At 46.6% G+C, this 26,669-nt stretch overlaps 1 protein-coding gene across 10 annotated transcripts in view; it reads right to left on the bottom strand.

Moving 5' to 3' along the window:
* LOC116948620 (5'-AMP-activated protein kinase subunit gamma-2-like) overlaps positions 1-26,669 on the bottom strand; it is a 164,512-nt gene that overhangs the window by 43,877 nt on the left and 93,966 nt on the right. For 2 of the 10 annotated variants that reach the window (XM_076071651.1, XM_032965477.2), the window contains exon 1: positions 2,366-2,575. The exons of 6 other annotated variants lie outside the window; for them this stretch is intronic. The gene's annotated coding sequence lies outside the window, so the exon portion shown is untranslated. Of the gene's footprint in view, positions 1-1,588; positions 1,788-2,365; positions 2,576-26,669 lie in introns of those variants that run through there. 2 more of the 10 variants (XM_032965478.2, XM_032965480.2) reach the window with 2 other exon arrangements.

Genomic DNA, 26,669 nt, shown 5'->3' with positions numbered 1-26,669 from the left:
GCCAACACGTATTGAGAAAGGCAGGTCTCGGATTAACCGTGATGACTGGCAGACTGCAGCTCACTGACAAGCGGACTGTGTCCGAATTCTTCGTTGGATCTCTGAGCTCCTCACACAAACCAAAAATTCTGGTTAAACCCAGGGTGGATCGTAAGCAGGCCGGCGTTCACGTTTCAAACCGGTGCAGATATTCCCTGCAAAAGGGGTCCACGTTTCACAAGCGTAGAGAAATGAGGGCATAACTGTGGCCGGTAAGGTCCGACCGAAGAGCTTCGCATGGACACGCATTCCCCATTACAAAAAGAATGCCCTTTCTCTCACACACACACATACGCGCAAACCCCAGACGCCCACACACTCCAATGACACACACTTCTTACAAGCATCCATGCATGTCCTTACACACGTGTATACATACCACCATCACACGCTCGTGTGTATGTATGCATACTTGATCCTGTGCACAAACTGAGCAAAAACAACAAAAACCCCAAACACAATGGTCCCCCCCCCATATAGCCTTCGTCGTGGGGGACAAGTTGCTTTTAGCCGGCTACCTATTAAAGGCATGCTTCTCTCTCACACACACACACAGTACTCAACTGGGATTATACAGGGCAATCGTCGACCCCCCACCCCTTACTCGGCAAGACCCTCCTGAGAACGAGTCACGGGACTCGTTGAAAGCGTTCCTGGGTAGACACGTGCATTAACAACACTAACAAGGCCACACCGCACACACAGACGATGCACACACACATGGTGGGTGCACATACGCCGCACACAGCAAATAAGTAAGTACACAATTCACATGGTAAACACACATACACGCCATGAACATGCACACACAAAGATCACCCCACCCGTATAGCCTTAACAGACTGTAGGGGCAAGTGCTGTTAGCTAGCAGCACCTATGAAGACCGGCACTGTGGCACACGAGGGGGGGTGGGTGGCCAGCAGCACCACGCCCGGCCGCCTTTGTCTCCCCAGTGGCGATGTTGACACACCGCACCAGTTACTAATTTGAGGCCGAGTCTGCCTAGGTGAGGCCCAGGACCGGTTTTGAGATGAATCGCCACTGGGTGTTGGCCGTGAGCGGGACTCCGTGCACACACATACACGACGTGGACACGCCTGGGGAGCCAGCCGTGCCCACAATCGGAGGTAACGCGGCATGTACCAGTGCACACTGTACGCAAAAAAAACACATGCCACGCATACAGTGCATTGCACACACGCACGCGGTGAAAGTCCACGCGCTCACACACACGCGGCACAAAACCACAACCTCACGACTACACACACTGCAGTAGGTGTACACACAGAACATGTACACACAGAACATGTACACACAGAACATGTACACACAGAACATGTACACACAGAACATGTACACAGCACCCACACGTATATACCTTACACATGCAGACACAGCGCATAGCACACGTGTACACACATCGCACACACGGTACACATTACACGTACGCGGTGTATCCACACAGCACGTGTACCAACGCGTATACCACGCACACAGACAAACCAACACCACCCACCAAACCCCCACAGCCGCTTAGGCAGACACAAACCTCGCGCAGCCCCCGGCAACTGAACGGAGATCCCCTCTCGTCTTCTCCTGCCCGTGTGTATCTCTCTCTCTCCTCCTTCTTCCCTGGCACTGCCGCTCGTCCCTTCTCTCTCTCGACAGTCTCGCAGTCAAAAAAGTGCCACAAACGTTGCCACCGCGGCGCTCTCGCTGCTTTTGTCTCTCACGGAACCCCCTCCTGCCTCCTCCTGCCTCCTCCTCTCTCCTCCTGCCTCCTCCACTCTCCTCCATGCAAGACGCGAGACGGACGCAGGCTGTGCGTGCGTTGGTATGTGTGTGCGTGCACGTGTGTGTGTGTGCACGTGTGTCTGTGTGCACGTGTGTCTGTGTGCACGTGTGTCTGTGTGCACGTGTGTCTGTGTGCACGTGTGTCTGTGTGCACGTGTGTCTGTGTGCACGTGTGTCTGTGTGTGTCTGTACATGTCTGTATGTGCACGCGGGTGTGTCACCGTATGCAGGCTTATGAACACGGCGACCCGAGTTCGATTCCCTTCCCCGCACACGGCCAACACAGGTGACGATCATCTGAACCGGTGCTGGGCCATCCCCCTAGGTCGACTCGGCCTGAAATGAGTACCTGGTGCGGCGTGTAAACATCGCCACTCGGGAGTGGTGCTGGCCACCCACCCCCTCCGTGTGCCGTTCCGGCCTTTATAGGTGCTCGCTAACAGCACTTGCCCTCAACAGTCTGTTAGAGGCTATACGGGGGGATGTTTGTCTTTGTGTCACCGTGTGTGCGAGCGTGTCTGTGCTGTCATACCAATGTTGTCTCTGCTTGCTGATGACGCTGCTGCTGATGCTGTTGTTACTACTGCTGCTACTACAGCTGCTGATGATGATGCTGATGATGATGATTCTACTGCTGCTGATGCTGCTGCTACTACTACTGCCGCCCCCGCTTCATCAACGCTCTCTCATCTCTCGTCCACCGCGTGAAGGACCCCTCGTTCTCAGGGGCTGCCCGCCACGTTGCCCGACTCGATTACAAACACGAGAGGGACCCTCCCCCCCCACCAGCCTCCCCCCCACCACCAGCCTCCCCCCCCACCAGCCTCCCCCCCACCACCAGCCTCCCCCCTCACCACCAGCCTCCCCCCCCACCAGCCTCCCCCCCCACCAGCCTCCCCCCCCACCAGCCTCCCCCCCCACCAGCCTCCCCCCCCACCAGCCTCCCCCCCCCACCAGCCTCCCACCAGCCTCCCACCCCACCACCAGCCCCCCCCACCAGCCTCCCACCACCCTCCTCCCCCACCAGCCTCCCACCACCCTCCCCCCCCACCAGCCCTCCCCCCCCACCAGCCCTCCCCCCCACCACCAGCCTCCCCCCCCACCAGCCAAGGAAGCCCAAGGTGGAGGCGAGAGGGAGCCCATGGTTTTCTCTGGCGTCAACATTTTAACGCAAAAAAACCCGGCAGTGTTGCTGGCCACCCCAAAACACCAGCAGATATCTGTGAATGACCAGCCTATAAAAAAAATCATGAATAACCAACTCACTCCCCCGCCCTACACGCACACAAGAAGACTGTCTGAAGATGGTACTGTAAGAGATATGAATTAAAAAAAATAAGTTTAGCATTTTTCTAACGCTAAAAAATGACCTCGTATTTTGATCATTTAACATTGGGAAGGGGGGGGGCACCATGTCACTAATTCATTTGTCAACCCCTTATCAGTGCTCTACCTTATTACAGACCAATTCAGATCTCATTGGTCACCCCGTGACGTTCATCCTACAACGTCCCATTACATTACAAGGGAGAAACACAAACAAATAGACAAAACTACATTTACATTTTTTTTATTACCTAATAGTTTTTTGTGTATGTTACTTATTTATGCTCGGTATGTCTGCATTGGGTTTTATTTTGAGATGTGTCCAGCCACTTAATGAGTGTCTGTACAAGTGGGAGGAAACCGGAGCGCTCGGGAGAAACCCCCACGCGTGCGAGGGGGCAACGCTCTATCCCCGTACAGATGGAAACATATGGCGATCGGTCCCATTCGTTGCACTCCCTTCTCCTGGCGAGCCTGGAGTTGTAGCACCTTAACGCCCACAAGAAGGGAATTTCACAATATTTGTGTGATCCGCCAACCCCTCGCTGCCTGCACAGTGCTGTATTGCTGAAGGGCAGAGGCACCACCGCCCAGATTTATTACAGTTGTATAAAAGGGGTTTATGAAATCGTAATGAATATTGATTGGCTCATTGATGTCCTTTACTTAACCAGGCAAGCGAAAAAAGAGATTCACTATTTCTTGAGTGAGAACCTGGCAGCCAATACAGTGAGGGGAAAAAGTATTTGATCCCCTGCTGATTTTGTACGTTTGCCCACTGCCGAAGAAATGACCAGTCTATAATTTTAATGGTAGGTTTATTTGAACAGTGAGAGACAGAATAACAACATGAAAATCCAGAAAAACGCATGTCAAAAATGTTATAAATTGATTTGCATTTTAATGAGGGAAATAAGTATTTGACCCCCTCTCAATCAAAAAGATTTCTGGCTCCCAGGTGTCTTTTATACAGGTAACGAGCTGAGATTAGGAGCACACTCTTAAAGGGAGTGCTCCTAATCTAAGCTTGTTACCTGTATAAAAGACACCTATCCACAGAAGCAATCAATCAATCAGATTCCAAACTCTCCACCATGGCCAAGACCAAAGAGCTCTCCAAGGATGTCAGGGACAATATTGTAGACCTACACAAGGCTGGAATGGGCTACAAGACCATTGCCAAGCAGCTTGGTGAGAAGGTGACAACAGTTGGTGCGATTATTCACAAATGGAAGAAATACAAAATAACTGTCAATCTCCCTCGGCCTAGGGCTCCATGCAAGATCTCACCTCGTGGAGTTGCAATGATCATGAGAACGGTGAGGAATCAGCCCAGAACTACACGGGAGGATCTTGTCAATGATCTCAAGGCAGCTGGGACCATAGTCACCAAGAAAACAATTGATAACACACTACGCCGTGAAGGACTGAAATCCTGCAGTGCCTGCAAGGTCCCCCTGCTCAAGAAAGCAAATATACATGCCCGTCTGAAGTTTGCCAATGAACATCTGATTCAGAGGACAACTGGGTGAAAGTGTTGTGGTCAGATGAGACCAAAATGGAGCTCTTTGGCATCAAGTAAACTCGCCGTGTTTGGAGGAGGAGGAATGGTGCCTATGACCCCAAGAACACCATCCCCACCGTCAAACATGGAGGTGGAAACATTATGCTTTGGGGGTGTTTTTCTGCTAAGGGGACAGGACAACTTCACCGCATCAAAAAGACGATAGACGAGGCCATGTACCGTCAAATCTTGGGTAAGAACCTCTTTCCCTCAGCCAAGGCATTGAAAATGGGTTGTGGATAGGTATTCCAGCATGACAATGACCCAAAACACACGGCCAAGGCAACAAAGGAGTGGCTCAAGAAGAAGCACATTAAGGTCCTGGAGTGCCCTAGCCAGTCTCCAGACCTTAATCCCATAGAAAATCTGTGGAGGTAGCTGAAGGTTCGAGTTGCCAAACGTCAGCCTTGAAACCTTAATGACTTGGAGAAGATCTGCAAAGAGGAGTGGGACAAAATCCCTCCTGAGATGTGTGCAAACCTGGTGGCCAACTACAAGAAACGTCTGACCTCTGTGATTGCCAAAAAGGGTTTTGCCACCAAGTACTAAGTCATGTTTTGCAGAGGGGTCAAATACTTATTTCCCTCATTAAAATGCAAATCAATTTATAACATTTTTGACATGCGTTTTTCTGGATTTTGTTGTTGTTATTCTGTCTCTCACTGTTAAAATAAACCTACCAATAAAATGATAGACTGATCATATCTTTGTCAGTGGGCAAACGTACAAAATCAGCAGGGGATCAAATACTTTTTTTCCCTCACTGTAGTTGCACATGGTCAGATGATAAATCACCAGCAGCCATGGTCAATCTACTGCTGAATGAAGGTCTCCTAAAGCCGCCACATATCATATGGACCTTGACTAAATTACGCAATTGCATTTGAACACATTTTGTTCAGAAATGTGGGTTTGGACACTTAGCTGGACTAAACTAGATTGACACTTGAATCACAATAGAATCCCATTCAGTAACACTAATCTGTCAAGGCAGAATCTCAGTTAGAATCCAATTCAGATGAACCGATATCTTAACATGGCAATCATCCGCAATGAAAAGGCCAGGTGGCTCACCAGTAGAGCGAGCATCTCGCAATTGGAAGGTTGCGAATTCAAATCTTGGATCGGGATTGACTCAGTCCATCATTTATCCAGGATCGATAAAACTTTAACCAGTTTGTAGGGAAGTCAACGGTGTTCTTCGGGACAAACTCACCTCCATCATTGGAAAGTGAAATTTCCACCAGTGGCTTGTGGCTGTAACCAGGAGATGAAGCGCTGCGTTAATGCTCATCTGAGCAGAAAATCAAAATGACAATTCAAATCACCTGTTAAAGAATCCCAATTCCAGAGTCATACGACTCTTGTGGGAGTCGGAATAACACTAAAGTTGTGGAACAGCCAACCTGGAAATACTTTTCGTGTACTCACAATGACTAAAGGAAAGTCACACTATTTTCAGTTGGCGTATGGATAACTCAAATGAAGTGGACAAAACAATTGAGTGAAGTTTCAAGCATAGTTTACCTTTACAATTTAGTTTATTTTGGTTCGTATATATTTTCTGTAACCGCATTAAATTTTGTCTGCAGCATTTCCCTTACTGAGCAATCATCTCAAAGAACCCTTTAGACTGGCACTATGTGATGTACTGCATGGGAGGAGCGAGATAAAATAATAGATCATGATGACAAATAAGATTCCTGCAGGAATCTCCCAACTTGACTGGTGGCGCACACGTCTATTATTGTGAAAGATGTCACTGGGTCTTTGATGTCTGCTTTACAACAAAGTGCATTGGTAATTAATACAAAAAAAGTCACTCGTGTTATACTCATCAAACAAGCAAGAGGTGGTGGAAATTCCACGTTCCTATGCCAAGGAGTCAGTCAATCCACGAGAAAACCACATATGAATTAATTACACTTAGCAGAGATAAGTAATGTTCCTGTTACCTTTCTGTTTCAGGAATGTAACGGGAATATTACTTCGCACACACTTGTACGATTATATCAGTGGTGTTACTGCATTCCACGTTTTTATGGCAGTGCCAGGTTCATCCATAATTCAATAAACCTTGCAACAACTGGTGGGAACCTCACAATGCAGTGTTTATTGTACCGACCACAAGGGGATTGACGATAATTATGGTGTCGGTGAATGACAACCAGAATTTCTACTCATGAACCTCACGGTCATAACCCTGGTGGGAAATACAGTATGGCAATTAGGCTGCCGACAAATAAAAGTGTTTGAGTGCCCTTTCCTCGTTGGCGTGAGTTCCTCCGTGCACTCGGGAAGCGGAATCTGTGGGGTTATCGTCTTCCGGAGCCGTTCTCCAGTGAGGACGCACGAGGCTCTGCTCGCAGTGCAAGCGCACGGGAGCATGTCCCCGTTCATCTCATCACGGACTCTTGGCAATGGCACGGATGCCGTGATACTGCGACGATGAAGTACGTTTTAGATATATATACGCATAGTCCACTCTACAATATATAATATTTTGTTTGTGATGCACAGCGCCTTGAGTACCTTGTACAAAGGCGCTTTATAAAAGCGATGTTTGATAATAATAATAAATACATGTATAATGAATCCTGATTTGAAGCTTTCGTCACTGCAGGAATCCATACTCTTTGGTTCTTTCAGTAAAGTCACGTAGGTAGAAAAAATCACGACGTTTCGGGCGCAATGCAAGCGTCCCTCATCAGGTGGGAAAGTGGGAGCTTTCCCACCTGATGATGGACGCTTGTGTTGCGCCCGAAACGTCGTGATTTATTTTATACCGACGTGACTTTACCGAAAGAACCAAAGAGTATTTATAATGAAGTTATATTTATACCTCCCCCCACACCTCTTTCCACCCACAGCAGCATCAACTGGTACACCACAGTTAACCCGATCAGGCACGCCGTGTGTGGTGAGGTAGGATGTGGGTACACCCATGGCTTCCGAGCCCAGGGTGGAAGAGTAGGCCAAAAATATCATCTGCAGACTTCTCTAGGGCTCCCTTCAAGTGGAGGCCTTTCCACCTGCAGTCGCGCGAAAGGGGCCTTTATCTTCACTGTACCGTACTATACGTGATAAAATATGTGGCAGGAGCGCGAATGTCATTGTTTACTTGTTTGTATTGTTCCTTTAGATTTACACCGTGCACGCATGCTTCTCCTTTGTGTTCCGTTCCTTTTTTTCCTGTGCGATTCACGCGTTTGTTTCCCACGTCGTCCCTGACAATGGAGACCCTTGGTTTCAGACACCTCCCACTTGGTTAATGCCACAATGCCGACAAGAGCTGGGGCAGTTAGTGGTGCAGTGCTAAACCCGCTGTGGCATCAATTAGATTCCAGGCCATGTGGCGAATAATATCTCAACCCGGTTTTGGGACCACTGGCCACTGTGGTTAAGTATGGTCAAACAACCCCCATGACCCACATGGCTTTGGAAGGCCTTCATCCAGGCAGTGAATTGACAAAGGTCTATGTATTATTATTATTACTATATTGGAGAATCAGGGGGAACTTCAGGCAGAGCTGGTCTCACAATCATAACGTTAATGGATCAAAAAGCTAGTAGGGGTCAACTCATACCCGCATGTAACTTGCTGACAACGCCCCTACTGGACATCTGTGAAAAAAAGCTTCAAAGATTATGATTCTGCATACCACCCTGTGGCACAGTGGATATCTTATGGAGAGACTTCAACTGCTTATGGAATGTGGAATATCCACCTCTGACGAAGGGTCACCAATGCGAATACAGTATTTCACCAATGCTTGCCTGGACATGAATCTGTTTAATAACTTCTCCTGGAAAGCCTTTCCGGGCATGAAGACCCACTCTGAGGAGGTCCTTGCCAATTAATGATTTGACAAATGCCTTGCTGTGACAAGCGATAGTATTTTGCGAAGAAAACCCACGTACACTAGAGGAGAAAGATAAAAATGGCACACAAACAGACACATTTGCCGCACTAAATTCCACAGTCACCGCTGCTCTGTAGGTGGGGAATCCTTCTCAATTCAACACGCGCACAAACCGTCTAGCATCCATAAGCCGAGTGATCCACCAAACCTGTCTGAAAAGCAATCTATTCACTGGGCAAGCGCAACTAAGGTGATGATGTTGGCATTGGTATGCAGTGTGATAGATTACATCCATCTATTTTACTTCCTCTATACTTGGGTAACACGCGCGCACACACACACGCGGTACATTCACAAACACAAAAAGACAAACATGTGCCATTTAGTATTGACAGACTGTTGGGGCAAGTGCTGGTTGTGAGGATCTATCAAGGCTGGCATGGCACACGAGGAGGTGGGGTGGCCAGAACCATGCCCAGCCACCTTTGTCTCCCCAGTGCTGATGTTTGCACACTGCACCAGGTACTCATTTAGGGACTAGTTGACCTGAGGATCACCACGGGAGTCGAACTTAGGTCGCCGGATTTGTAGCGCAATGTGGCTATGTCACTACGCAATTGCGTGTGCCACTGCAAAAACACACGCACGCACGCACGCTTGCAAAAGTACACATACATAGCACACGCAGTGCACACGCAGCACACACACAGAATGCACTCTCAGCACAAACACACACACACAAGAACCGTGTGCTTACTCAGCCCCGGTATTGTACATCTGTGACCCCATTGCATTCATCATCACAATGTGACGTCAGCGAATGTGCATACGTGTGTGCATTGAGCGTTCGTGTTTGTGTGTGTGTGTGTGCCGAGGTTCACGTGCACGTTCGTGCACAGCCTGCGTGTGTGTACACGTGTTTGAAAAAGTCACGCGTGTATCAAGTTGCATCGGCCGTGTGCACGTGCATATGCATATTTATAGAGGCATTTGTTCGTAATGTAAATCAAATACAATGTGGATGTACAGCATAATGCATCACAATCAGCTGTGTGTGCGCGCAGGTGTTAGTAACAGCGTGTATGTATATCAGCCAACTGGCTCAGCGTGTAGAGTGAGTGGCTCGCAATCACAAGGTTGCGAGTTCAAATCCTGGTTGGGAGAGTTTACTCAGCCAATTATCCTTCCGGGGCGCAGCGATTTGACAGTTTATTTAGAAGGACTAGTCCATCTATGTTCTGAAAAGAGGAAGGGGGAGACGAAAAATTAATGTATGCTGTCTGAAAGCCACTGTAAGCGTGAACAATCAATTAAGACCTGAAATGGTTTATCAAATCTTTCCAATGATTGCTAAGCCAGAATCCATCTTCTCGGTTGAAATTGTCTCTGTGCTTGTATATGTGGATAGCCTCATGAACGAATCTCTCATGGTAGCCAGATGGCTTACAAAGAACCTCTGTCTTGGAAAAGTCAATGTCATGTGAGCCTACTGAATTATAACAATGATCTGCCACGGCCGAGGTGTTGGTCCTACCGTGTTTAAAGCATGACTTTACCGAAAGAGCTAAGAATATGAATTACTGCAGTCACGAAAGCTTTAAATCAAAATTTATGTGTGCAAGCCTTTGCCAGTTCACGTGGCCTCAAAGCGTACCCAGCCCGGCACAATGTGGTTACTTAGTGGCAAATTACAGCGGTTGTTGTTTATTCACAGCCGTTTCTGAGTGTGCTTCTACGGGGAGCAGTAGTGGAGCGGTAAGTGTACTGCGCTACAGACCCGGTGACTCGAGTTCGATTCCCACACGTGGCCGACACCAGTGATAAATAATCTGAACCGGTTCTGAGCTACGAGCTCGAGTCAGCCTCAAGTGAGTACCCTGGTGCGGTGCATAAACATAGCTACCGGGGAGACAAAGGCGGCCGGGCGTGGTGTTCGTCACCCACCCCCTCGTGTGCCGTGCCGGCCTTCTTAGGTGCTCTCTCACAGCACTTGCCCAAATAGTATGTTCAGGCTATACGGGGGATCTTACAGCTGTATGTACTTATTTTAGTATGCGCGTGTGCTCGCACATAACTCTTATGGAATAGGTGCACTTTAATTTTCTAGGAACAGGGCACTCTCTCTCTCTCTTTCCACATTGCCTGGGATGAGGGAATCACCGTTTGGACACGGCTCCATAAATCTCACAAATCTATAAATCCCGGCAACAACTATTCACGGGGCTCAAGGGTTCACGCTTGCTCGGGCGGACAAGAAAGCACTCTTTAACATGAGCTTCAAACACCTTGGGTTTACCACGTTTTCGCCACGTGACCAAGCCCAGACAGGCATCTCATTCAGCACTCGGGCTATTAAAGCTGTGACGTGTACATGTACTGTTTCCATTGTTGCGGATGATGGGTAATGTGTTCAGGAGGTAAATGCCAATGTTAAGGTTTGCTGCGATTATTCATCCTCCTCCGTTGAAGGAACGCAGACTACAGTGGGTTTAGTATGCGGTCCATAGTTTGGGTTGCATGACCACAATCGCACCACTGCGGCTTGGTATTAAGAAACTGTAATGAAGTTCAATGCAATACGTGTACCAGATGTAGGTACAAAATTAACTCCTGCCGCCTGAACTGGGATGCCAGAAAAAAGACTGACTAGAGAATTAGATTCGTTATATACCTATTGATGGCCAATGCCTGTAACAACAAAACCACTCCACCAGCAATTTTAAATCATATCCTTTGCTTAAATGTGCAATATTCTAGCTACGTGTACGACAAACGTTGAGTTCCATTGCCGTGTGACGAACACCTAATTTCATCACGAACGGCTGCCCTGATTTGAACTCAGAATTTCTGAGCGGCTCGCTCGGTGCTCGAACCGTATTATCCTTTTCCTCCTGCGCCACCCAATTCAATCTCTGTACAGACCACCCCACGCTGCTGCAGGGGCTGGTCATTGCGAGGGAAGGTGGGAGGGGCTAGTCTACTGGACATCTGTGAAAAGATCTTTACAGCTCATCGGATTCCTCCAGTATAAATAAAATATTCTGATTCTGGGTGCATGCATACAGGGAGCATAGACGAAGGAGCATTGAAGCATGTTCTTTGGTTCTTTCGGTAAAGTCACGTAGAATGAGAATAAAATAATAAAATAAAATGACACAATAAAATTCTCACGACGTTTCGGCCAGCGTGGTACACCAATGGATTTTTTTTGCTGTGCTCCTCTGCTGACCAACACATGTCACAGCCCTGTAGATGCTTTATGATAACCTTGTGTGCATGGTGATTATCCAAGTACTGTACAGGCACAAACATGCTTAAGCTTCCAAGTAGCAATGAGATTGGGTGCATTCGGAGTGCATATATGTGCAGTTTTGTCTTTGGAAATTCTGGTTTCCTTACACACACACACAAAACACAGTGTACTCAATCAGAACTTTGATGATAAAAAAAAACGAACCAAGTGGGATCCACTTCAAAGCTCCACAAAAAAACCTCAAAAGCTTTTTGAGACTCTGGGAGACTTTCACAGGTAGACAAAAAAAACATCACGGTCAGAAGGAGCGGCCTGGGTGCCTTCCATGGAAACGTAGAATTTCCACCAAACGGAGATAACCGTATACAGTACGAGGAAACCCCCTTGAGACTTCTATGCAACATCACCGCGCGGTTCGACGAGAGGGACAAATGAACCTCAGGCGGCCCCGCCTAGCCTGGCTGCCTTTAATTTCATTCTGTTTATGTTTTTTTTTGCCACGGTGGCAGCAGTGTGGACGTTCGGCTCGGCTGGTGGGGGTCGCCGGGGTTTCGGGGTTGTCGGCCCTCCCCCTCCGAGGAGCAGGCGCGCTCACAGCATGCGAACGAACGAGCGAGCGAGAGAGCGCGCGGAGTCATAGGGCCCACTCTGCTCTATTTATTCGGCCTGGCCTGACATAAACACGAAGCTTGCATTCTGCCTGCTTAAACGCGCAGATTTCCAGATGCGAGCGCAGCGTACCAATGAGTACCGTATTCCTCTCAGGATTATTTTCGGGCTTGTGCCGCGTGCTAATAATAATAATTCAGGACCGAATTTACTTATACTTGTAAAGTCGGTTTCTGAAAAAGCTCCCAACACATGCAAGCGAAACGTCAAGACACCGCGCATAACAAAAACGCGTGGTACAGCACTGAAGACGCATCGGCGAGCTGTACGGCAACAACTTCAGAAGCCCCACGCATCAGTACTGTGCTCATTCTTACAGTTACTTGCGTGCGTTAATTTTCAGGCGAGTTGTAGTACTGTACCATTAATGTGAAAGCGATTTTTTTTCACCCCCCCGCCGCCCCCGTGCGTAATTCTCGACGCATTCGCGGACCTCGAACGGCCGAGCGATAATGTAAAATCGATCTGGAGGCACGCGACGATTCATGTCAAGGGACAATTACAAATACAGCTCGTGCCGTGGTGTGGGTGCAGTGGCTGCACACTGTGCTGCACCCAACTCGCACCAAATGCAAAAGGCAATGGATCTGGAGGGTTCGAGAGCCAGTGATAAGCTGTGGCAATTGGCAAACGGCCTTGCTAGGTCATGAATATTTTTTGTTTTTAATCACTGGAAAAAAAGGGACCCGTCAGGCTGCTTTTGGACGCGATGTGTCGCTATCTTTAAAATCCCTCGATCCCATCTGAGCCTCGTGTAAACCACAACTTCAAAACCATGCGTTCACTGCCCGCCTCTCACATTTACTTAAATCAGGCAATGTTGTCGTTAATATATAGGTGGGAGTAAAGGTGCAGCCCTTCAATTACCTGCTCGCACCACTGCTTGCCGAAAGGCCTCCACAACAGGGAGGTCGAGAGGGCAGCTCTGGGCTGGCCAGATATCTTGAAAGAGGCTGAAGATGTAATCCCAGTCGAGTAATTTGCAGGTAATTTTTCAGCATTGGGATGTTGTGGCCAATAACAATTGCATTGTGTGTGTGTGTGTTTTAGCTATGGCATGAAACCGGCAAACCGAGAGGACACCCGTGCAGAACATACAAACGCCACGCAGCCAGGTGCCCAGGGTCTGGAATCAAACCCATGCTGTTCCTGCTGTGCGGCACCCTGCCACCCCTATGCTCACCACCTTCAAATAACCCCAACAACCCGCATGCTGATGAGGGAGGCCCTCATCCAGCAGTGGAATGGCAAAAGAGCTGTTCACGTCCGTAAACAATGGACAGTACGGCACATTGTTTGGCTTAATGGTGACCATGGCGCAAGAAGCCGCAATTCCATTCATTTGACGACGTGACCGAATGCTGATAGCGAGACTTAGGACCCTTAATAACGTGCGGGTGGATCGTACGGACACCTTGTGCAGTAGATACCCGCCCGCCGGGCTACGACACAGTCGACAGCGGTACACCAAGTAGGTTGTCGACCCAGGCGTACGTATTTTTGAGCGTGAGTATACCCTTGAACGTGTGGGTTTCCTCCACGTGTTTTTTATGTTTTCGCATACATTACCCCGCCTGTATGTATGTTGAACTTCTTTCGCACCGCACGTAGCCGACCGTGCTAAAAACGGAGGTGCGGTGGGGGGGGGGGGTGCGCAGGACAACAAACTAAATACCTACATCAGCTCCATGGGTGGAAAACATTTGTATAGAGCACAGCGGATTATCATCAAGTGTTGGGTAAAGAGAGCTCTATTGAAGAAGTGACTCGCACGGCGAATGTGTTTATAAAACGGAGAAAAGGGGCAAGCGGAATCATTTCATTTTATTTGGAAATGCTATTTACAATCTGGTGCTTGGACACCACTGAGACACTGCAGGCAGGATTAAATCCGTTCTGTGGAAAGGCCAATGCCCAATGTGTTTGCATAATATTTATTATAAAGGTGGCGTTAATGGCAATACCAGAAGTAAGAATGCCACCCCCCCCCCTCTCATCTCCCTTTACTCTCCTTCCCTTTACTCTCTGATCCAGCAGTCAAGGTCTTCTGTTGAACCCCCGCTCCCTGCCCCCACACTAACCTCCACCCCATGGGAGATCGATTCTTCTCCTCTGCTGCTCTTGCAATATGGAATCCCCCCCTACCCCCCCCAGCCATAAGTGCTGTCAACCAGTTCAAATCCAGGCTGAAGACCACCCTCTTCTCTTCTGTCTATGAATGACCATGTCTTCTCTAGACTTTTTACCTAATACATTGAACAAAGACGGTCACTGTATCACGTGCTTTCAAATGTGCTTCTGTGGCCGTCTGGAACGCTCTTCCGATTTTAGGAAGCCACTGGAGCTATGCACTTTTCAATCTAGATGGAAAACTAATTTCTTTAGAACTTCTTTTGTGTATGATTTGTTGTTCTTCCCCACGCACCTCCGATTAGCACGGTTGGCTACGTATGGTGCAAAAGAAATGCAACATACATACATAATGTATATATTACTGCCCAAGTGATGCACATGTCACACTGTTTTGTTCAGCACCATGAGCTGGCGTTGTATTTAGACACCATTTAAATCTGCATTGTATTTTACAATTGTATACTAGTGTCGCCTACTAGTCAGCTCCACTGGTGGTTCGGAGCCAGGATAAGCCTACCCATATGAAATACGCTGCAGGATCAAAAACAAAAGAGTCCTGAAATCTCTATAAATAATTTCAATTGCAGTTAAGTTTTCACATTTAAAGCTGGCCTTTTCTATCAACCAGCATATACCATTATTCAACAGTAATGTCATACTATATTAGAAAGTAAAAACAGTTTTGCTGGCTGGATTCCTGCCTGCATTCCCAGCTAGATCCCCTTGCTCTACGTAGTGATCGATATGTCACTGAGTTTTTTGTAACAGGAGGAGAGGGAGGGGGGGAACCTCACAATCTCAACTGTGCTTTGCTAAGGCATCGGCCAACACCCGAGCCCCCAAAAGCAACGAAGGGAACTGGCTCTAGGCGACCTGTCCCGGCTCAGCTGCGAGACACGGGGTCATGGAAAAACCACCACGGCCGCATACGCAAAGGGGGTGGGCGAGGGCTGCTGTCACAGCCCAAGTTGGATCCGGCGTTGTTCGGCAGCGTGACAAAATATTAAAAGTGCTGCTTAAGCTCTTTTGCTTGAGCGAGGAAAGATTTTACCGGAGTCTCGAGAATTGCATGCACAAGGATCCCACCTTGGAATGGTCAGTCAATTCGTCATGTGTGTGTGTACATCTGTTGGGGGGGTAGTTTTATATATTTTTAAGGTGTAAGGATTATATTCTTAGTTTTTTTTAGTTTTTTCGGTAAAGTCACGTTGAAGAGAAACAACAAAATAACAAAATATATATAGTCACGTTGAAGAGAAACAACAAAATAACTAAATATATATATTTTGTTATTTTGTTGTTTCTCTTCAACGTGACTTTACCGAAAAAACTAAGAATATGAATTACTGCAGTCACGAAAGCTTTAAATCAAAAGTGTAAGGATTAGTTAACTTTTTTTTCTCTGTCCGTGTAACCACCTGACACCGATCCTCTGATACTGCGCGTGCACCTAGCCAGGCACAGGGACTGTGGTGACATTCCTGTCATTTAGCGTGAATGGTGTCTATTGTTGTTGTTGTTCTATTGTTGCTGTAATGGGGAGCAGTGGCACAGTCGTCTGCACGCCTTGTGGATACATCTTCTGAAAACATGAGCTTAGTTTGTATATGTGTTGTAAGGCAGTCATGTATTAATAATTGCGTTTATGATTACAATGTTTGTCCTGCAATTTGTTCAATAATTGCTTAGAAAATAGGATGCATAAAATGCATGCGTCCTTCCAAAAGCAAGACAGATCCCCGTATAGCCTCAACAGACTGTTGGGGCAAGTGCTGTTAGCGAGCACCTATGAAGGCCAGCAAGGCACACGAGGGAGCGGGTGGCCAGCACCATTCCCAACAGCTTTTGTCTCCCCAGTGGCGATGTTTACACACACTGGAACCAGGTACTCATTTGAGGCAGTCAACCTTCATATACCATACTCACATATGGGATAACACAATGATACAGCTGTTATTTTGTCAATACATTTAAGATGCAGTGATTAAGTGCAAAGATTAATTATATCCCATTGCAGACATTTCTAATCAGGGAAACACTGAAAAAGCAATGTGTAATTCACAACACATGGATGTCAGTGGGTTGTTAAAAGAGTCCAAAAATGATTGTTGGAAAACTCAGTTTTTAAACTTTTGTGAAAAAATAGTTGTAGATTTCAATTCGCAAAAGTAAACTTACTTCTCCTTCCCTCTTAATGAAAACCCAGTAATCGACGACAGTGGTCAGTTTATATTCACGGTTTTATCACAGGTGCCAGAAACTCGAATTCAAACGCGGGACCACAACAGCGTTGGCTCGAAGCCCTGAAACCAGCATTGTGAGCTCCGAGAAACAGGTCCCTGCAGGGTGGGCTGGTAGGACAAGTCTCGGCGCTGTCTATTGCTGATTTTACACCCAACAGCACGAGATTTCACTTCGTTAAAGTATTGAAAGGGGACGGACGGACGGACACATTAATCTATTGCAGGCTGGTACACTCAGTTTACAACTTCGTTCCTACCAGTATAACCTGGCCATCACCTCATTAACCACTGCATTTCCCCTACACCCGAGCTTTCCCATCCCAGGCACGGGCTTTTCGCCAACGCAATTATACAAAGTTGAACAATTCACATGCAGCAAAAGCATTAAAAGTAAATATAATGAAGTAAAAATTCAACGGTGACCCGTTCTTGGGCTGGTATAGCCGGTACAAGCTTGCAATCCTCGTCGTCTTAGCCGGGAGCAGCATTTTGCACAAGCTTAATGCGTCTTCCACGGCCAAACATTAACCAAACACGCAGACGCGCTCTGGTGGCTGTGGCGGAGGTTCATAATGGCCATGTCAGAGCAATGAGCCAATAACGAGGCTGTGATCCTGCGTTCGAAACCAAGTTTCAGCCACCCGTGAATATATATGTATCAGACCCTCGGTGTTTGATCTCCTTCTCCAATTAGGATTGTTAAACGGCCCATCAACAAACCGATAAAAATCGCTTTCAGAATCAATTACTGATGCTGAACGTCAGGAACGGATAATCTTTTCCAGTGGAATCGTCTGAACCCCCACGGCACGTGCGACTGTGATTGGTCAGCAGCAGGCCTAAGTGGCTGCGTGGTAAATTTACCATCGTTTCTCAACTCAAAGTAAACCGTTGTGGTAGTCCTTCAACTCCTTGCTCATGCCACTGCTGGGCAGAAAGGCCTCCACTATTTTCGTATTTTTTTTTATTTTACCAGGTAAGGCCCACTGAGATATATAAAGCTCTTTTTCAGAAGTGACCTGACCATAAATGATAGATCAATTAAGTGGCTTGTCGCGTGGGTGTATTATTTATTGCAGCCAAATACTCTAAAACGCAGGTTTTTTTGATGTGGAGGGAAAAACCGGAGGACCCAGAGAAAAATCCCCCCGACCACGGGGAGAACACGCAAACTCCAAATATACAGGTGTCAGGGTTGTGATCAAACCCACGACCTACTGCATACCAGGTGAGGGAGATAACATCTCGCCACTGCGGTGCCCCAAGAGGGACCTCCGCCGTGAATTTGGATTACTTTTCCACGGTGACTAGACATTTTGGAAGAAAGAGGTGGACGTCCCCCCACTTTACCCCACCACACACGACACGCGGACCGACTACCTGCGGGCGCACCCATTCACAACGCTGAGTAGACAGAGGTGAAGGGGATTTGAGAAAGTTGCACCATTGTTTCAACTGTCGTGCGAGAAGATAATACCCAGTAATCTCAAGATTGCAATGCCACTTTGCTCCCCATTACACCACTACAGCGCCCTTAAGTTCTCATTTAAAAAAAAAGGTAAAGAATTGTATTATGTAATACTTGACATTTCTGTATGTGCAGCAAACTGATAACCCTGTTTTTACCAGTTCACTCCGGTGCGAGCAATGCATAATACAGAAACAAAACTAGCTGAACAACCATAATGCCAATGCAGCATTTCTACTTTGCTATCAACGGCGTGTGTCGAGAGAAAAAGGAATCTCCATTCGGAACTCGAACAGCCAGTGGTGTAAATTCAGAAAGCCAGAGAATGGTCCCAAAAGTTGATGTCACAGAACTACTTTTGTAGTACCATCCATATGCCTCGTATCTGCTCATTGCACTTCAGTCAGTCACATGATGAGAACACTTAATGGCTTTCAGTCAACTGACTTATTTCACCCACTACCCTATCTTACCGAGACTACTGAGACTCTCCGCCTCTCCATCCCTCAATACTTCCTGAAACCTTTCAAAATATTCAATCACCTGTTGAGCGGAAATAAAATGATAGAGGGTCATTAAAACCAATGGAGTATCTATAAGAATTGACAACCGTGGTGTATAATGAAGGCTATTGGTTCTTGACTGTTTTTGGAAACGATGTTCATTTGACGCTAAATTGACCTGGAGGGAAAAATTCCATCGAATTGACCTCAGGAAAGTCAACTTAGCCTGCACCTTAGAATTCGACCACACACACCTTTAACCTGTATATTCGTTAAGATCCTGCCTGGATGCTTAGCGCCCGGTAAGAGGTTTATTAAAATGAGGGTGGCGATTAAATACAGCTGCTCTACATTGTAGCAGCTGGCTGGGCCAGGTTTCCAGCCATTTTAAAATCCCATTAAAGCTCATTGCAAAAAGCCACGCCAACAAACTTGAGCACTCCGGTACTGTATTTGGGTGTGTGCGGTCAGCCATGGTGAGAGTACAAAGTCCAAGGAATAAAAAAAAACTTATGACCACCACAGGGTGCAGGGAACAGGCAACAAATGGGTGGCAGATAACGCAATGCATTCAGTTCCCTGAAGAGGCTCCCAGCACGTGGAGCAGAACGTCGGACATCGTGGTGAACGACAACGCGGTGGTACAACCAGAAAACGCATCAGAGAGCCGTGCAGTGCAATCAGCGAAAACTTAAAATGATGTGCAAAGCAGTCGTGAATTTGCTACTGGGACACAAGCAAACTTGCTGCATGCAGCATTTTAGAATCTGAATATTTAGTTATACTACAGGAATCCGATGAGCTCTAAAGCTCTTTTTCACAGGTGTCCAGTAAGGGCGGGTAAGAACGTTACAACAACAAACAGTTCAACAAGATGATAGCAGTGCAACGTACAATCTAAACGAATAACCCATACACATACAAATAGACTTTGACTTAAAACTTTCGTGACTATAGGAATTCATATTCTATGGTTCTTTTGGTAAAGTCACGTAGATAGAAAAAATAATAAAAGTGCAAAATAAAGTTAACTAAAAAATATATATCACGACATTTCGATCGCAACACAAACCGCTTGTGTTGCGATCGAAACGTCGTCATATTTTTATTATTTTGAATTCACTTTCTTTTTATTATTTGATTGTTATTATTATTTTTTCTATCTACTTTACCGAGAGAACCATAGAATACATACAAATACATTTAAACCATCCTCATCCTAGCAAGCAAAACCCACTTAGGTATTGACTTATTTTTCAGAAGCGACCTGGCCACAAATAATAGCTCAACAAAGTGGCCCATCAATTGGACATTTATAGCACCAAAATACAGTACTTCTTTGCAGAATTTTTTTTTATTTGGGGGGGAAATTCAATACAGAATTCCTGGAAGCATTGTTGCTTCAAAAAGAATTGGCATTGTGATTGGCACCTCGTGAGCACGTGCTCAGACAGCGTCGTGTGTGGTGGAGGGAAGCGGGGCTGGTGGCTCACGTAGAGATGGAGCCATCATATGAGCGACGTATCCACTTACAAAATTAAACAACAATGCCTGCGGGAGGCAGAACAGCAGGTAGGGTTAAACACCTACAAATGCAGCCCAGACTGAAATTCATCCTCTCTGTCTTCTCTCTGGACACGATCGTTTTCTCCAAAATTGAAAATGTAAAAAGTTATTGGCCACTTACAAACATCCCAAGCCAGATCCTTCGAACACTGTGAGGTTTTCATCGGTGTTGAATTACTATCGGTATTCCTCAAGTTATGAACGTTCGGTTTATGACATTTAGCTTTAACGCAATTGACAGGTTATGGACACTTTTCGATTAACGTAATACTATTTCCACAAGAACGAAATTTCACATGGCACGTGCCATAAGATCAAACAAGAGACACCCAAGGTGGCGATGTCATCCATCCGCGATAGTGTCACAGTATCCCTACAGTGCAATAGTGACAATACATCTTTTTACACAAACGTGAATGTATTTATGCATTGCCTCTTTTTACCATGGTGATCAGTAATTTAGGGGTGAGTAATTCCACCGCGGTGTCTAGTATGACCTTAATTGCTGTAAAAAAATACGTTACATCATCGTTGATTAATGGAACGTTTTGAAATAATATAATCTTAAGTTGTGCAATCAGCATGTTTTGCTACGAGGCTGCGATTGGCCACACCTATGATGAAAGTTTGAGGCCGATGTAGGGGTTGACATTACGGTTAAGGTACACACTACCAAGTGGGAAGAGTTAGAGCTTTATACATTGTTAGAGTTAGGTATTCATTGAGGAATGAACCAACACTGCGAAGATCTTAAGCTTGAATCTGGACAGCCAGATTCTGTCATCAGGGCACGTTCAATTCCGCGTAGTAAGTTGCCGTGGTTTAATTCAAATCGCAAATTACTGCACAACAAACCACCACGATTGATAGCGTTTGTTTTCAATTATTTCAGATCGCTACAATTTGTAAACATAATGTACCAGTAACGTGTAGAGGATCAATATTTGCAGTCTAAATTGTCTTTAAAAGAGGTTCAGGAAGTTAATGCATTTGCAAGACCCTTTGGTCCTTCCGTTTCTTTAGATAACTGGGCACAGGAATGTTTATTCTTAGTCGTTGAATGTACACCACTGCCAATGCAGCATCACCAATTCATGTGTTTTACAGGGTCGGGTCAAAAGTCAAAGCAATATCTGCTAAAATGAGCATTGGGGCAGTGTTCATCTCCTGTATAGAGCCCTGATCCAGTGGTAAAAATGCATTATTTCATCAATTCCACATTGCTATGGCAGGGGCAGGTCAATCCATAGTACAACCACTTTTGACTTCCCTACAAAGTGATTCTCATTTGGACCGAGTCAACCCCAACCAGGATGTGAACTCGGCCACCTTCTGAATGCGAGCTGATTGCGATCCGATTGCGGGTAGCTCGCTCAACTGCCAAGCCACCTGGCCGGTTTAACGCGCGGGGTAAAATTGGGCCGATGGAAGTGACGTCCGAGGTATCACTGCGCTGTCACCGACTGCAGCTGCTCTTTGATCTAACGCGGGAGGCCTTGCTAACTGGAGGAGTAACTCCATGCGTCCCCTTCTTAAGTGGATTAATTGGCTTTGACAGCAAAATTGTCACAAGTCCAAAACAAAGTTCACGAAGTGCTCCGGGGCGGTGAACTGACGCCCAGCAGTAACGCAGAGGTTCGTGGTTCGAATCCGGCGGCCGCCCCGGTTAATACTGCGGTTGTATTAACCGTAGTAATACTACGTGCCGTCTACTTCATTGTGGACGTTAAAGATCCCGTGACGTCATTCGCAAGAGTAGTCCATCGTGTGCAGTTGTCATCGCGTCCAATTTGTCAAAATTAACTAAAATTAAACACCGCAAATTACTACATTAAAATTACACGTAACAACCATTGTTCCCTACTGCAATTTTTTTTGGCAGGATCCGCTAGAAAAAAAGATTAATAAGATTCGAACAAGCTTTTCTGGGTAAACAGCAACGATACATAATAACATGTAGCGAATTTCATGTATCTATCACTTTTACAGCCGCCTCAAAGCGCATTTATGTTGAGCCTTTTACAAGAGATAAAATCTGTCACTGGCTCTGTTTACGTGGCATGCAACGGTCTGTCTCCTTCCTGGCCTCCGAAGAGATTTGGCGATAGATTGCGAGGTGCCCTGGAAGAACCCGACCGATAACCCGCGAATCTCATCCGCACGGAAAGTCGACTCTGGTTGGGGAGGCGGTCGCAGCAGATGGATATAGATGAAAAAAAGTTATTGACCGTCTTTCGAGTAATCTCTCCTCAACCACGAGAGGGGACGCTGCCCTCGCAAGAGATCCCAATGGGTACTCTGTATCAGGATACTAATCCGGTACCAAACATTGGGGTACAATTTAGGGGGGAGGGGGGGGTGGAGTGGGGGTGCAATACAAAAAACATTTTTTTGTTTTTGTTTTAATTTTGCAGATGTACTTTGTTTCCGTACGGTTTTGTTCAATCCGATTATTTAAATGTAACCTCGACATATACCATACGCATATTTTGCGTACATCAGAATAAATGCTTACCTCGCAAGCACGATTTGATGCACGCATCTTCAGCAAACGAATCAACTTTAAATCAATGAATCAATGTAACATTACCACCTACTGTTAACAATCCATTGCACGGTGTGTCTGTATTACAATGCATATGCAATACAGGACGAGCCAGTGCCTTGCTGCTCAGATGAGCGTTGGGCACGACTCATCCCCATTGGCTGCCCCTCAACCAGCAGTGGACATTTCACATGTTGACGTATTGGCGGTATACCGGTGGTGGGCGACTTTAAAAAAAAAAATTTGATTTTTGTGCAATAATAATTTATTTTTTCTGCAAATCGCAACCCCCGGTCAGAAAATCTTGCGGGGTGGTAGCGGTGCGTCGAAATCAGTTCTCGTGATGCCGAAGCAGTCGGAAGACGAATGTCGGATCAATTTTTTTTTTATTACGGACTGTTTTATGAGGACCGGTGTGTTATGCTGCACCGGTGTACCGCCAATACCCCCACACCTCTGATTAGCACGTCTGGCTCGCTCAACGCGTTTTTCGCTTTGCGCGGCACATTTCAGGAACGCATCTACCACGTTAAAGAAGGACTTCCTTGACAGCGGTTTAATTCCTGATCTCTATGTACGAATTTTTCCACATTATCCCCCCGCGTGTGTCTGTGTGCTTTCTTTAGCTAATGGGGGTTGTCGTTTCCTTCTCAAACACAGTATGATACAGCAGTGGAATACAAACATGCATCCCAACCCACGGCTGCAGTGCGAGGGTCATGGGATTCCATTAGAAAGATATTCTGTCGTAAAGAATTGTTAGACATTATGATTGTTATTGGGGTGGGTGGGGGGGAAGGAGCGGTGGTGCAGTGGTTAGTGCAATTCGCTATGAACCAGGTGACCTGAGTTTGATTCCTAGCCATGGCCAACATCCAGTGACAAGTCTTGGTGCCTGCCTTCACCAACCCAAAGTGAGCAGTGTGGGCATGTAAGGTCAAACAACCCCTCATGAACATCAAAGCATGGAGACGCCTTAATCGCACACCGGAATGACAAGGAGCAGCACACACTTTAACATATTAACTATCGTTATTGTTGTTATAAACAAAGCTGTGCTGGCTCCTCGTCACTGACATGAGCCACGTAGAGGCACCTAGCTACTCCTAATTTCTTGACTTAAAGCTTTCGTGACTGCAGGAATTACCGAAAGACCCAAAGTCACGTAGATAGGTTCAAAGAACCGATCTACGTGACTTTACCGAAAGACCCAAGGAATACTCCTAATTTATTTTTGTAGTCCCTTTGCCTCTAAGGCCTTTAGGCCATGACCATTACCCGTCACCGACATGTCTGTTGCGCAGCCGCCGAAGGAGTACATCATCTGGAATGTGAATATTGTACGAGTGAAGGCTCAGGATAACGTCGTACCCTGGATGTCAGCAGTGCTGGCTTCAACGCTCCACTATTTCCATAATAAGCCCCCCCCCCCCTCGAGCAACCCGGTCACCCCTTTGGTTGTCCAGTGATTAAAGTAACATTCTATGCAAACACTGACCGCGATTACTTTGGCAAGGCTCGTTTGGCTGCCCGTTCGTTATACCCCGCCATCGTTTGGCCATATAAGGTTCCGTTTTCGGCGTGGGTAATTATCGATGCCTCGCTCGCAAAGGCATCTGTGCACGTCAAGAGCGAAAGCCTCGATTTGCCAAGACCCCCCAGTGTGTACGTGTCCAGTATGTGTGCCCCATTGCCATGCCTACGCGCATTAACAAACATCGCCACCCACTCCACATTGTCGTCTCGGCAGCAAAGGGCGGCATCGAGCTCACAAACGCTGCCCCTGTAATTCAAAATTGAGGTGCCGTTCGGTGCCTTTTGAACAGACGCATCATTTTTTTACGAAACAAGTTAATTTTTTCTTGGGTTACTACGTTGGCGGTGGTGCTTAGGTTAAGTAAATCGTAAAAATCTACGCGCGTTTGTCAATAACGTGCCCATAAAAGGCAAAACAATATGTATAACGAGGGACATTTTTGGGCAGTGTTACTTCTTCATTGAGGGTATGTGATGTTTTAATGGTTAGCTTGCCATTGGTCAAAAAAGTTGAATTCATTCGTCATTCTCACTCGTAAAATTGGTCGAACAGCACGGCGATTTCTTATTGAACTTCACTCTTCCATCCACGTCAATGCTGCCTGCACTATATACGAGTTTTTTCATGTGCAAGTCCATTCACACGACAGCAGAGCTTTGCAAACGCCTGACGATGCTGGTTGGAATCTCCAGCGAAATGTCGTGCAAAATTGTCGACATTTTCATTGCTTTTCAACATATTTGCCCTCGTGACAACTTTAATTGATTGGCTCTGTCAGGTGATGGAGGGTTATAGTTAAAAAAATGTACATTATACCGACACGACAATCTAACCCAAAACGAATTAACGAATCAAGTCCATTCACGATTGGGCTGCTTACTTTTCAGGCGGCCCATATCACTACCCAGCATTGTATCCAAAGTTGTTTTAAAATGGGCACCTGCCGTGTGTTTGCGCGCAAGCTTATTCTATGCAAGCGAGCAAATGTTGACAGGGCACTTGTAGTCTCGTTCAAACCGGATTCGCAGTTGGAAGGAGGGCAACACAAATTTTGATTTAAAGCTTTCGTGACTGCAGTGATTCATATTCTTGGTTCTTTCGGTAAAGTCACGTTGAAGGGAAACAATAAACGTGACTTTACCGAAAGAACCAAGAATATGAGGGCAACACAATTGGGTTGCGCCGAGGCTCTCCCCACCGTCGCAAGACAGACATTCATATCCCCACCGTTTTCAGACAATATTATAATCTTGTCATGAGACGGTGCTCTGACGGTCTCTCGTCTTCAGACATTTCTCACGACCACATGCGTATAGACATCACTCTGGACTCCTGTCGGCAGGCACCTTTGTCTCCACAGATAGTCTTCATTCAGACACCTCTACACCCGTCTTCAGACACCACTTTCTATTTAGACAGACACCACCTTCCTCCAGGACAAGACATCTCGAACCTCTGTCATCAGACACCCCTGTCTGCACAGACGCCGTCTTCAGACACTTTGACACCCGTCTTAACACGGACGCTGCTATCACTCCTGACTTCAAAACAAAGACAAAGATCTCCCGTATATCCTTAACAGACTGTTGGGGCAAGTGCTATTAACGAGCACCTATGAAGGCCGGCACGGCACACGAGGGGGTGGGTGGCCAACACCACGCCCGGCCGCCTTTGTCTCCCCAGTGGCGATGTTAACACACTGCACCAGGTACTCATTTTAGGCTGAGTCAACCTAGGGGAGCCCCAGGACCATTTCTGATAATCGTCACCAGTGTTGGCCGTGAGCAGGAATCGCACTCGGGTCGCCGGGTTCGTAGCGCAGCGCGCCAACCGTAACACTACCGCTCCCCCCTTCAAAACAGACGACACACACACACCACTGTTTGCAGACACCCCATCTTCAGGCAGACACATACGTCCCTCCAAACGCATGTCGTCACACAGCCTAATAAAAAAAAAACGCCTGCCTTGAGACACCGCTACCCTTCAGACATAAAGACAACGCACCTATCCCTTCCTCACCTGTCGGTCCCACCACCCCGGCATCTCGTGGGTCGCGTGGATTTTTACTCATTTGTGATAGCCATGCCACTTCTGAAAAATAGCTATATAGCTCAGTGGGCCTTACCTGGTAAAATAACATGAAAATATAGTAAACTCTGGATT

This window comes from Petromyzon marinus, chromosome 34 (assembly GCF_048934315.1).
Source record: "Petromyzon marinus isolate PM22_M1 ecotype Great Lakes invasive population chromosome 34, UKy_Petmar_22M1.pri1.0, whole genome shotgun sequence".
Lineage (NCBI taxonomy): Eukaryota > Metazoa > Chordata > Hyperoartia > Petromyzontiformes > Petromyzontidae > Petromyzon > Petromyzon marinus.
The sequence above is the reverse complement of the archived record's forward strand: the minus strand, read 5'-3'. Positions and strand labels throughout refer to the sequence as shown.